The 14,569-nt window shown below is 33.8% G+C and overlaps 1 long non-coding RNA gene across 1 annotated transcript; it reads right to left on the minus strand.

Annotated features, from left to right (window-relative positions):
• Positions 1-6,675: 6,675 nt before the first annotated feature.
• LOC136202156 (uncharacterized) lies at positions 6,676-11,179 on the minus strand. The gene is made up of 3 exons (XR_010674330.1): positions 11,126-11,179; positions 10,935-11,018; positions 6,676-7,127 (listed from the first exon to the last, which is right to left on the minus strand). It is a non-coding gene; the product is annotated as an uncharacterized lncRNA (long non-coding RNA).
• Positions 11,180-14,569: the final 3,390 nt, after the last annotated feature.

The raw sequence follows: 14,569 nt of genomic DNA on the forward strand, positions 1-14,569 counted from the left end.
TTCAGATGCAGTCTGCACAGGAGGAGGACTAAATTGGAAAATAAAGCTTGTCCCTACTTGTTAATCTCTACTTATTAAGCTAGTTTTATTTATTTTAGATGATATTAATCTCTATTTCAAACAAATCTTGTCCCTACCCTGTGCCTAGAGGTGTGCATATATATTTACAATCTTATTCAGCTCCTTGTTTGAAGAGCTTCTTGTTGTCACAAATTAATTATTACATAACCCAGAAAGCATAAGCTACACAACCCAATTATAAGAGCTTCTTGTTGTCACAAATTAATGATTACATAACCCAGAAAGCATAAGCTATACAACCCAATTATTTCTACATGACCGATAGAACAGCAAGGAAGAATCACATAGGTTATTTTAACTAATTGGTTTTATGAATCTAGATTCCTGATACCACACTTATAACTGCATTTTTGAAACTAACCAAAAAATCCAAGAATTTGACCAAAATTTATGAAAGTTAATTTGTACATATAAATGCATCAGATAAGAAATATTCAAGTTATCATTCATATTGAAAACCACAACTACATGTTATAAATGAAATTAATACTTTATCATTTCACAAGTTTTGTACATTTTCATGTATCATATAGGCAATGCAAAGAATTGACAGCAAAGTATTAGAAAACAAGTTTATCAAGTAGCAGTTCAATTGCCAATTGGATGCTTAAAATCAAAAAGCAGAAACTAATTCGAAAAAGTCAAATTTAAGAATAAGATAGCTTTTATTTAGATGGAGCAATAGACTCCTCATGCGTATGTTAGGTTTGAATTTCATATGCAGGGTGTTATTAGTAATCCTAAATTTTTGTTCAAATATTTTACAAACATTGCAGATCTAACAAACAAATGTGTGTGTTGTGTGTATAAAAGATTGTTGTGCGGAATTAATGAAAAATAAATAAACAAACAATCGAAAAACACAGATTTACGTGGTTCACCAACGTTGTGTTGGCTAGTCCACGGGCAGAAGGAGAATAGTATTATTAGGAGGCGAAAATCAAATTACAATGATTAGGTTACATAATGGGGTATTTATAATACCCAATCTAACCTAATCCCACTAGGAACCCATGATCCTAATCCCACTAGGAACCTATGATCCCAATCCCAATCCAACTAGGAACCCATGATCTCAATCCATCTAGGAACCCATGATCCTAATCCAACTCGGAATTCGAAATCCAAATCCTACTCCGAATAGGAAACGGGATATACTGATTCAAGGCATTACGACAAATCTCCACCTTGACTTGAATCCTCCTGAAAACATAACAGATGCACCCATGACAGTGCCAGATGAACAGACTTCTCCCTCTGCCTCAGAGTTTCCCCCACAGGGCAACTAGTAATCTCTGACATTTAGCAAGTCCAAACAGTGTTGAAACTTGCTCTGTGGAACAGGCTTGGTAAACATGTCAGCCGGATTGTCAGCAGTGCCTACCTTCTTCACCTTGACCCTCTTATCACTTCTCAGAAAATGATACCTCACATCTATATGCTTGGTCCTCTCATGATGAACCTGATCCTTGGCTAAACAGATTGCACTCAAGCTGTCACAATACACTGTAGCCTGATCATGATGTAAACCAAGATCACTAACCAGTCCTTTAAGCCAAATCCCCTCCTTAGCAGCTTCAGTCAGTGCCATATACTCTGCTTCTGTAGTAGACAAAGTCACTGTAGGCTGCAAAGTAGCTTTCCAACTGACAACTGAACCGCCAAGAGTGAAAACATAACCAGTCATAGATCTTCTAGTGTCAACATCTCCAGCATAATCAGAGTCTGAAAAACCTGTCACCAAACACTCTGTATCACCTCCATAAATGAGACCAACGTCAGATGTACCTTTTAGGTACCGAAAGATCCTCTTCACAGCTTGCCAATGCTCCTTGCCAGGTTCACCCATAAACCTGCTAACAACACTGACAGACTGTGCAAGATCAGGTCTAGTGCAGACCATTGCATACATCAAGCTACCTACTGCACTAGCATAGGAAACTCGAGACATGTACTCCTTCTCTTCAGCAGACTTAGGTGCAAAAGCAATAGACAGATGTGCACTTGCAGCACTAGGAGTATTTATGGGCTTTGCGGTAGACATGCCAAATCTTGACAAGATCTTTTGAATATAGCCTTTCTGTGACAGAAGAAGTTTCCTTTTGCTTTTGTCCCTGTAAATCTCTATTCCCAGAATTTTCCGAGCTGCACCTAAATCCTTCATCTCGAACTCTGCGCTGAGAAGACCCTTCAACTTCTGAATGTCGTGCTTCTTCCTTGCAGCTATCAACATGTCATCTACATATAACACCAGATAGATAAAAGACTCAGCTTCTAGTTTATTGTAATAGACACAACAATCATATGGGCTCCTGGTGTAGCCCAGCTGCATCATGTAGCTGTCAAACCTCTTATACCACTGCCTGGGAGACTGCTTAAGTCCATATAAGGACTTCTTCAACTTGCAAACATAATTCTCCTTCCCAGGAATCTGGAAACCATCTGGTTGGGTCATGTAGATCTCTTCCTCCAAATCTCCATGCAGAAAGGCTGTCTTTACATCAAGTTGCTCAAGCTCCAAATCCTGATGTGTAACTATAGCTAGCAACACTCTAATGGAGGTGTGTCTGACTACTGGTGAGAATATCTCATTATAATCCACTCCCTCTCTTTGATTGAAACCTCTAGCAACAACTCTAGCTTTATACTTGACTCCCTCTGTAGGTGATATCCATTCCTTTATCTTGAGAACCCACTTGCAAGTACAAATAATCTTTCTTCCTGGATGTGGTATGACTAAATCCCATGTTTGATTCTTATGAAGGGACTCCATCTCATCTCCCATAGCAGCAAGCCATTTCTCAGAATCGGCGCCTGAAATAGCTTCCTGGTAAGTTGATGGTTCACGAGTGTCCACCTCTTCAGCAACCTGTAGTGCATAGCCCACCATGTCCTCATACCTCTTAGATGTCCTAACTCCAACCCTCCTTAGTCGATCTTGACCTAAGCTACGATGTGTAGCTTCAGATGGTTGAGAAACTGATGGTGTAGACTCTGGTAGCTCTACTTCTGCTTCTAACTCTTGTTCCTTCAAGCCACTCTCACTCTGTATGACTTGAAACTCCACCTGTTTATCAATGGTATCAGTTTCTGTTGCAGTTGTAGGCTTCACAATGGGTCTAAGCACAGATTTTTCGTCAAAGACTACATTTCTGCTCAAAATGACCCTTTTCTCTGATGGAGACCAGATTCTGAAGCCTTTAACTCCATCTCCATAGCCTACGAACACTCCCTTCTTGGCTCTTGGCTCTAGCTTACCCTCATTAACATGATAGTAAATTGTGCACCCAAAAGCTTTCAAATTTGAGTAATCAACAACCTTTCCTGACCACATTTCTGTAGGCGTCTTGAGTTGTATGCCGGTGTGTGGTTCACGGTTAATCAAATAACATGCTGTGTTCACCGCTTCAGCCCAGAATCTTCTTTCTAACCCAGCGTTAGAGAGCATGCACCTCACCATCTCTAGTAATGTCTGGTTCATTTGTTCAGCTACACCATTCTGTTGCGGTGTATTCCTGACTGTGTGATGCCGAGCAATCCCTTCATCCTTACAGAACTGATCAAACTCAGATGAACAGAATTCCAGACCATTATCAGTTCGCAGCCTCTTTATCTTCTTTTCTGTTTGGTTTTCCACCAATGCTTTCCACTGCTTGAAATTCTTGAAAGCTTCACTTTTATGCTTCATCATGATGACCCAAGTTATCCTTGAATAATCATCAATCAGAGACATAAAATATCTGTGACCTCCCAAAGACTCAACTCGAGATGGACCCCAACAATCAGCGTGGATGTAATCAAGTGTGTCTTTTGTTATGTGAATAGCTTTGGGAAACCCTCTTTCGCCCATATGACCAAGTCTCATATGCCATATCTTTGTCATATCCTCCTGGTCAATCTCTGACGATGCAGCATTAGCTGAACTTGTAATAGTGGAACCTTGCAAGAAATACAAGGTACCATGCTTCACACCTTTCAGAATCACATCAGAACCTTTATAGACATGTAGAACTCCATCTTTTCCTGACCAGCTTAGACCCCTGTTGTCTAACAGACTCAGAGATATCAGATTCTTCGTCATCAATGGAACATGCCTGACTTCGTTCAATGTGCAGAACTTACCATCATGTGTCCTCAACTTGATCGAGCATATTCCAACTGCTTTGCAGACATGACTATTAGCCATTGAAATGCTACCTCCATCTACCTGCTTATAAGTTGAAAACCACTCTCTCCTTGGACAAATATGGTAAGATGCTCCAGAATCAAGAACCCACACATCAGAGTGATGAGTGTGTCCATCAGCAACTAGAGCAATATCATTTTCAGAACTGCTGTCGCCATCTGCTACAGCAGCAGAACCTGGTTGGTTTTCTGATTTCTTCTTCTTCTTTGGACAATCAGTTTTCCAATGTCCTTTCTCCTTACAGTAATTACAGGTGTCGTCTGGCTTGGGACCCTTTGAGAACGGCTTCTTAGACTTCTTCTTTCCACCGTTTCCCTTTCCCTCACTACCGCTGGCAACCAGTCCAGAGGCCTGATTATCTGCACCTGTATTGCTCGCCTTATGGCGCAACTCCCTGCTATGAAGAGATGACCTAACTTCTTCCAGAGTCACAGAATCTTTACCAACAATAAATGATTGAACAAAATTCTCATATGAAAGCGGTAAAGACACCAACAGAATCAAAGCAGCATCTTCATCTTCAATTTTCACATCAATATTATGTAATTCTAATAATAATGTGTTCAATTGATCTAAATGATCCCTGAGTTGCGTACCTTCCTGCATTCGCAGGCCAAACAGACGTTGTTTCAGAAGAAGTTTGTTCGTTAGAGATTTTGTCATGTATAAGTTTTCTAACTTCATCCACAGACCGGCATCAGTCTCTTCGTCTGAGACCTCAGTGATGACGTCATCTGCGAGGCACAACATAATTGTTGAATGTGCCTTTTCTTCCAGAATCGTCATCTCAGCAGTGACTTCTCCCGTTGCCTTCTTCAACGGCGTCCACAGACCTTGTTGTTTTAACAAAGCCCGCATCTTGATCTGCCATAGACTGAAACTATTTCTCCCAGTAAACTTTTTGATTTTCACGTTCATCCACGATCGGAAACCGAAAGCTCTGATACCAGTTTGTTGTGCGGAATTAATGAAAGATAAATAAACAAACAATCGAAAAACACAGATTTACGTGGTTCACCAACGTTGTGTTGGCTAGTCCACGGGCAGAAGGAGAATAGTATTATTAGGAGGCGAAAATCAGATTACAATGATTAGGTTACATAATGGGGTATTTATAATACCCAATCTAACCTAATCCCACTAGGAACCCATGATCCTAATCCCACTAGGAACCCATGATCACAATCCCAATCCAACTAGGAACCCATGATCCCAATCCATCTAGGAAACCATGATCCTAATCCAACTCGGAATCCGAAACCCAAATCCTACTCCGAATAGGAAACGAGATATACTGATTTAAGGCATTACGACAAAGATGAACCTTGGTATAATCATAAGTTAGTCCCATCATAGGAATAAAAATCATGTAAGCCACTTCCCAAAACAGTGATAACTATAATTCAACCTTCACAAAGCAAGTAGCCTTGTATAGTGTAGAAGCCTTTAAACAAACTAAATATGCATATATCAATAAAATTGAGAAAAAATACCTTAATGACGCTACCAACACAACCTGACGAAGCGAGGAGGAGGCTGAATTTCCAGCTGATACGCCGTGTCAGCCATCCGTGTCAAACCAGGAAGAATTCCTGGAGCATTTTAACAAGTTGACACGGCGTGTCAACTGTATTTTTTTCAGCAGTACACTAAATTGGTCCTTGGTTGGTAAATTACTGGAGCTAAGATCACTCACAAGCCTCATACCCTCCACGAACATCTGATTCGATACTAATGTATCCGTTGGATGGCGAAAACTCTCCCAAATTAAACTACTAGCATCACTCCCAATCAAAACCAAGTTTCCATTATTCTGCAATTCAATTGCAGAAGCCCTTTTACCACCTGTATCCGGTGACCAAACCAGACCTTTCCCCTTCTTTAAAGACACATTACCATCTCTACTAAATGAGAAAAAATCCGAATTTTCGACGGGGGAGTTTTGATTTGCAGACCATATAATAGATAAACTTGCTGAATGAATCACTACTAAAAGACTCTATCTTCATTTAAGTTTCAACTATGCACAATTTATATAAAGTTGTGATTAATGGTTAATTCACAATTGGCTATTTCTGCAATTGAATCACATTAATACTATTTCTGCAATTTATATAATGCTTTTACTTTATTTGATTTTTTGTTTTTTTCAAAGTAAATGATTTTGAACTGGAAGTGAGGTTGCAGTTCAGTAAATGGTGGAACCTGAACCAAATAGCCTATTCACAGTTTTGTCACTATTATGGTTTCCATTAATTCTAGTCTGCTTTAAGTCCAAAACCTGGCCATCCACAAACAACCTGTTTTGGGTACATCATAGACTGAGCCGCTGGGTTAATTCTGGGATAAGGGCAGCTCAATAGAGGCATTACTTTGATTTGATCATATTCAACCTAAATGTCAAGTAAGTTGTTGAACCCACTATATCCATTAAACAGTAAACGGTTCATTATTAAATTGAAGCTTGACGAGAGACTAACATCATCGTTACAGAAAGTATAGCATTCTAGGTTTCCTACGTTAGCAGCAAAAACTAAAATAAAATAAAACCCAAACAAATAAGTTGAATGCAACTTACTTAATTAGAGGAAATAGGGCTGAGCATTGCACCTAATATAATTTCTTGATGCCCATTTTTGATATAGCATGGTTAAGAACAAGCAAGATCCATAGATTTTTGAAAGCTTAGAATGGCGGACTAAATAGTGGACTAGAATGGCGGACTAGAATAATTCATCTATCGTTCACATGTGTATCATTTTATCACCCATTAGTAATGGATATGATTATTATCAATCTCACTTGAACCTCCAGCTGACAACTGCATTGGTTTAACAGATCCTTTTTCAATCTCATTTTCCTGCAAGTAATTTTGCCATAAACAAGAAAGGAATTTAATAATTTTAAATGATATATACACATCATTACTCAACATATAAGTCCTACACCTAGCACATCCCTGTTTCTGGATTTTCATTTGAATGCTAGCACAACTTTCAGCTCTTTTATTCTTGTTTTCCACGATCAGAACATGCACTAGAAACAGCTTTTTCATTTATCATGTGAAGAAGTTGGATTGTGCATAGTTGAAACAGCTTTGATATATTCTGGTTTCTCCTTGTTTTCACTTGGTGGTGGTAACATACCGGATTTTATCTCCGGTTAATGATGATAGAACGAATAGGACCTAGCTATCCAAACCGAATATTGAGGACAAGTGTTGACCTAACAGTTTGCCAAAAGTACTCTCTTACATCGTCATGTGCGAGTCCTCGAAACAGGAAGTTTGTCCCCTATTCTGTTATACAACTTACCTATTGGATGACTAGGCATATTAGTTCTACTTCTACATCCTTTACAAACGCATGCTAACTTTCGAGGTATGCAGATTATCATTATTGTTGCTACTCTCACTATACAACTCGTTCAACATTTGATTCATACAGCCTATCTGACTTTATAATCGGAGTTCCCACAATCAATTAACCAGCACCCTTATTTTGCAGGTCAGACCGGATCTAAGACCCCATAGAGTCTACCAAGTTACGGATAAATACTTGAATTTACATCCAATCAGCTTAATCCTTGTTTCTGAAAGAAATTCATTTTTCTTCCTGGTTTGGTGAACCAGAAGAATCAAGCTAGAAACCCATTATTTTCAAGAACTAGGCATAAACATATGCAAAATCAATCTCACTTGAACCTCCAGCTGACGGATCCTTTTTCAATCTCATTTTCCTGTAAGTAATTTTGCCAATGTAGTAATGAGATTGAAAAAGGATCTAACCTAACTTGAAGGTAAAAATCAACAATTCAGCCCAAACTAACACATCTAACCTAACTTGAAGGTAACTAAAGGAACAGGTCCCAAATTTTCAGCTCCTATTTACAACACAGCAAGAGAAAAAAAAAAGTACAGATGATACCTTTATTTTAATTCATTGCTAATAACAATTTCAAATCCTTTATTAATCAGAGTTTTACATAAAAGATTGGAAAATGTAATAAGAATGGAAAAACTTGAAGAATGGGGTTGAACCCACAATTTTCATATTCTCTAATATTACCGAATTTCTGCAATTTTTAGTTATCCAATAAAACCAAAAAATCCAGCAACAAGTACTTTTGCAATTTGCCTAACTAGTCAAGTTGCAACTAAATGATAAGGTATGTTCAGCCTCATTCTTCAAGTTTTCCCATTTTTATAACACTTTCTCCAATATTTTATGTAAAAATCTAATTAATAAAGTAAGCATTTGAATTTGCTCTTTTAGCAATGAATTGAAAATCTGTACTTTTTTTCTTGCTGTGTTTGTAGATGGGAGCTAAAAATTTGGAACCTGTTCATTTAGTTACCATTAGGTTAGATTAGGTATGCTAGTTTGGGTTGAATTGTTGATTTTTGTTTAGTTTAGGGACCCCATTGTTGATTTTAGTAGTATAGGGTTGTAATTGACTTTGGGCATTTAGTTTGAGGGCTAAAATGAGTGTTGTGCTTTTAATAATAGAATTAGAGATTAATATTTATAAATTCGGTGGATTTTTTGAATTTTCTTTTGTCTAATTCGTACAAAAAAAGCAGTATATTTTTTTATTTTTTTTCACATCCCAACTTATGCTTGTGATTTGTTATTGATAAAATGACGTACATGTGAAGTGTAAATGACAAAATTCACGACCGAGAAGAAAGTTTGATGAATTATTTCTCAAATTGAACCAATTTATCAACGTTAGGGGTAAACTTGCTCATTGCTTCCAATGTTAGGGGTAAAATTGCACAATTTTAGACGTTAGGGGTAAAATTGCTCCTGACCTAAAACGGGTATTTTTGCACTTTAACCCAAAAAAAACTATAAAGTAGATTTTGAGTGGAATATATATATTTCTCATCATTGTGCAAAAACAGTTGATGCATATTAATATTATTAAAGTGGTCTGTCCTGATCCAAAAATCTTTATTACTTTACATAAATGTTCCAGAATGTTGAAACAATTTAGTATGGAAGAAATACTGGTGAGGCGATAATACCAAATAGAATTTTCAAAGGAAAAATGGAAGGCCTCCCAATAGTCATCAAGGAGTTCAAACAAGTACAACAATAAAAAAGGAATAAGGAATAGGTTTGAATTTAAAAATTAACTATCTTAATAGGACTTGACTATCTAATTGAATTTAATAAGACTTGACTGGAAAATGTTGGTTAAAGTACCGAAGCAGATAACTTTAGTACTTAAACATATACACGAGTACAACAATGAAGGGCTAATTTACTATGATCTCAAACTGATGAATGTGTTGATAGACGAGGAAGATAATGTCAAACTATGCGATTTGGGCTCCATTGGAACGAGACAGATGGTTGGAGCAACAACACAAGGTTACTCCCCGCGGGAAATTGGAGGTAAGAAAAGAGTTAAGTTAAGTTAACAGAATGACAGAATACTCACGTGTTTGTTTCTGTTTTGCAGGACAAGGATAAAAAACGGAAAAGGTCGATGTTTACTGCTTTGGGATTAGCTGTTTACAGATGATAATGCGAGTAGATCAAAGCAATTTGGGTAACACACTGGAGCGCTACCACCACCACAGTGCACAGAAAAAAGGAAAAAATATAGCAAAGAAGAAAGAAGACAGTAAGAGAAACATTGTGTTGGTGGCTGAGGATTCGAAGGCTCGGAGAAGAGATGCTATACACAAAGTCTTGAAAGAAGGTGAGGAAGGATGCACCGAGGAGGAAGCAAAGAAAATAACGGAATTGGCATTGGATTGTGTGAACATCCATGCAACAAGACGTCCAACTGTGGACCAGATAATAACGAGATTGAAAAATCTAAAAGCAGGAGATAAGAAGGAAGAAGAAGAAGAAGGGACAAGCAGCATTAGAGTACAAAAAGCAAAACAAGTGGAAAAAAGAAGAAAGGAAAAGAATGAATATTAAGAATCTGTTTCCTTGTTCTTGTGTTTTTACTTGAGTAAATTACATAGAAATACAGATTTGAATTTTATTTTACAAATAAGAAAATCTTATTCTATAAAAATATCAGAATTTCAAAAGTTTATTTTTGGGTTTGTCAATTTTTTGGTTTCTCTTTATCTTTCTAATTAATTACAGAATTATTTTTAATCCAATCATATCATATCATGTCTTCTTCTTCTCTTTTTGTAAGAGAAGACTGTTTCCTTCCATGGCCATGGCCATCACCATCAACAAAAAAAAATTCATTCAATTGGTGAATGGATTTACTGATCAAGTAGGAAGAACAAAGAGAAAAGAGAAAATTGAAAAAGATAATATGGTTATTTCTATATGTGAATTGTTATTGGTTCAGATTAAATTGATAATGGTATTTTTCCAGATTTTTTTAACATGAATTTCTGAAAAAAAAAAAACCTAGAATAGCACAATCAATCCAGAGAACATTTGCAGCACCTTGAACAATAGCAGAAATAACACATTAATCCAAATTTTGAGAATTTTTTTTCAAGAATGAGACAATTGTAAATATTTAACCAATCATGACACTTATGTAACTTACCCTTTCTACTTTTTTGATCAATTTTTGGTTCAAAGAAAAACAAAATCAAAAACAAGTCAAATAAAACTAAGCTTCTGAAAATTGAAGATCTAGTAGAACAATTTTAGAAAAATAAAGATAAAATTGTTACCTGATATTATATTTTTTGGTTTGATTTGGTCCACCATGATGGAGAACATAGTTGTTTGTTCTATATCTTCTTGCCTGATTCTGCCTATGGATAGCAAGAAACAGAAGAATTAAATTCCACAGATCTAAGCAAGAGAATGACAAAATTAAGTACGTAAAACTGAAAATTGAAGATGAAGATCAATTTTTTACCCTTGTATCTTCGATATATGGAGATGGTCAAGATCTATATCTGCCTGTCTGTCGTCTGTCAGCATAGTTCTAATTGATAAATTAATAATTATTAATTTATAGAGTGATTTTAATTTTTTTTAAATAAAGTTTAAATTACTAATTCAAATAAAGTTTGTCTAAAAGCAATGAATAAATAAGATTAAATGTGCATTATATAAGTTAATTGAATTTGGAAGTTCATTGTATTTATGTTAAAAATATTCAATGTATCATAATTAATGAATTACTATATAAATTTATATGGAATGTTGTTTCAAATCATACCAAAAATAGATTTCTTATGAATCTGTTACAACGAATTTAGAAGAAACAACCACTGAAGACATTCATGAACTTGAGGGAATGATTGGTCAGCTTAGTTACCGCAATCCAATGGATGTCAATCAAATATTGGATTATCCAGGTGAAAACAAGTTTAGAAGAAATTGTGTCGAGCGTTGAATAAAATTCAATTGAGGATGAAGCTGGGGATTATTCGATATCTGTGAAACCAGTCACAAGAAAGGAAGCAATTATAGCATCATCAACTCTTTACAATTTTTTGTTACAATTTGACTATGATACGCTGTAACTTTTGAATGCACTGAGAATAGTTAGAGATGAAATTCAATTAGATTTAAATTTCAAGAAAAAACAAAATACTATAGATTCATATTTTTGCTAAATTATCTTAAGTATATATATCTATATATACTAGTCGAAAACCCGTGCGATGCACGGGGTATGAAACTTTTATATAATTTAGATAAATAAATAAATTGATATATTTATTTTAAGTAATTTTATATCATGCTATGAAAAAAATTTATATTATGTATATTTGAACGTATTATATATTTTTTTACTGATAATTCAAATTAAATTAATTTTAAAAATAATTTGATTAATTTTTTATAAAATTTTAATTAAAGGTGAATGATTTATTTATTTTTATAAAATTCAATGATTTGTACTTTTTAGGAATTTTAATACATTTTCATATTTTGGAATTCTGTGAAATAATAATAATAAAATAGGAGATTAATAAGAAATATATTAGAATATAATAAAAACCAAAAATCGAATTAAACTACAATTAAAATTAAATATTATATTTACGATACAAAAGAATTACAATATATGTTAAACAAAAATTGAATTAAACTACAATTAAAATTAAATATTATATCTACGATACAAAAGGATTATAATCTATGTTAAAATGGAAGCAACATCAATATATTATTCTATAAACTATTACAATCAATACTTTTCTAATGTTGCATATGAAGAAACTTTATCAATTCAATGTGTTACATATAAAAAAAATAAAATTCGCAAGAATTTGTCACAAATTCATCTTGATGATAATCATTTTGCTTGATAGAATTTCATGATCACCAAGTATTCGAATTCAATTATTCATTCTGCTACAATAACCCAATATATCTAATTGAATCAGTTTAAGGTGGCGATTTCTCCTATTTTCATCTCGTAATAACTCATCAAGACATTCAGTCAATTTGTTCTTCATTCTTTCACTATATAGAATATCAGTCACGATCGCATGTATCACTTATTTGACTTCATTAATATTTTCTAATAATTATATATTCTTGAATTTCGTAAGTAAGAAAAACAAACAAAAGAATAGAAAACAAAAATGAAAGGACAAAAAAGATAATTAGGAGAGAACCATCTTCCTCTCAGTTTTTTTTAAATAAGAGAGAATATCGAGATATAAGCATATAAAGAGGATAGTGAAAATATTTTTTGCCTCATTAATTAAACATTTTATTTTTCCTTAATGAAGTATTAAGTCCATAAATTAATTTAGTTAAATAGAATTAGATCGGAATTGTAACCACTCAGTACAAAAAAAACGTTTTATAATTAATATATGAATTTAATTATATTAATTAGAATCATTATGCTCAACATTTGAGAATTTGAAGAGATTCAAATAATAATTTTTTTTTAATATTTTTCAACAACTTGTCCTATGACCATGTTTCATTTTCATCTGTTAAAAACTCTTGAAATACTAGCCAATATTGCAAAAGCAATTATCTCAACATCCCATAATTAATGTGCATTTTTAGGATTTTGAGAATCAAAATTTATTTTTATTTACCTTCATTTGAATTATTATCTAGCATAATCCACATTCTTCAAGAATAAACATCTTATCAAGTGTATTATACACTTACAATCTCTTTGCCTAGAAAATTGGGAAACAATAATTTCTTAATAATAATAATAATAACAATAATATAATATAATTTATAATTGAAATAAACTTCATTATAAGTATAATATTCCAATACGTCTTTAATATTTATTCAATATGTCTCAAACTTCAATGAACAACTATTGTGTGAAACTTTATATCTATTTGCACCAAAATGCATAAAAATAAAAAATACAATCCATATCAATTAGATAAACTCAAACTAAAAAAATGAGTCGATTTCAACAGGTTCCGAATTAGAAAAATTAATCTAACTTCAATTGAAGTAAAAATTGAGTTCATATAAAGCCGAAAATCTAAATTTTAGTTAGAGTTAACAACCGAAACAATAACACCTAGCAACATATACTAAAAAAGAATGCAAATATACAAAATATTTATTTTAGTCATTTTGAAAAAAAGACAAATAAAAAAGAAAGCATGGAGAATGTAGCAAGAGGTATGGAATTTAAGTAACGACAGAAATGGAATTTCATCTCTGAAAGATGAAACTATAACAACTATTGTTTAATAAAAAAAAACAACAACATAATTGAGAAAGCTAAAAATTGAGTTCATACAAAGCCGAAAATCTAAATTTTAGTTAGAGTTAACAATCGAAACAATAACATCTAGCAACATATACTAAAAAAGATATACAAAATATTTATTTTAGTCATTTTGGAAAAAAAAAAGACAAATAAAAAATAAAACATGGATAAGGTAGCGAGAGGTATGAAACCTGAGTAACGACAGAAATGGAATTTCATCCCTGAAAGATGAAACTATAACAACTATTGTTTAATAAAAATAAAACAACAACCCAATCGGGAACAAAAATAACTACAACATATGAAAAAAATCGAATAATTACCTTGAGAAACGTAAGAATTTCTTGTAATTTTTGACACTTTTGTGTTTTTCGATTTTAGTTGTTCATGCATCTTCTATTTCTATAGATTTCTTCAATTTGAGATATCAGTTTGAAAAAAAAAAGACAAATAAAAAAGAAAACATGGATAAGATAACGAGAGGTATAAAACCTGGGTAACAACAGAAATGAATCTGAAAAATGAAACTATAACAACTATTGTTTAATAAAAATAAAACAACATAATTGAAATAACTACAACATATGAAAAAAAATCGAATAATTACCTTCAGAAATATAATACTATCTATCATGACCAATG

Source organism: Euphorbia lathyris, chromosome 8 (genome assembly GCF_963576675.1).
Source record: "Euphorbia lathyris chromosome 8, ddEupLath1.1, whole genome shotgun sequence".
In the NCBI taxonomy this organism is placed as follows: domain Eukaryota; kingdom Viridiplantae; phylum Streptophyta; class Magnoliopsida; order Malpighiales; family Euphorbiaceae; genus Euphorbia; species Euphorbia lathyris.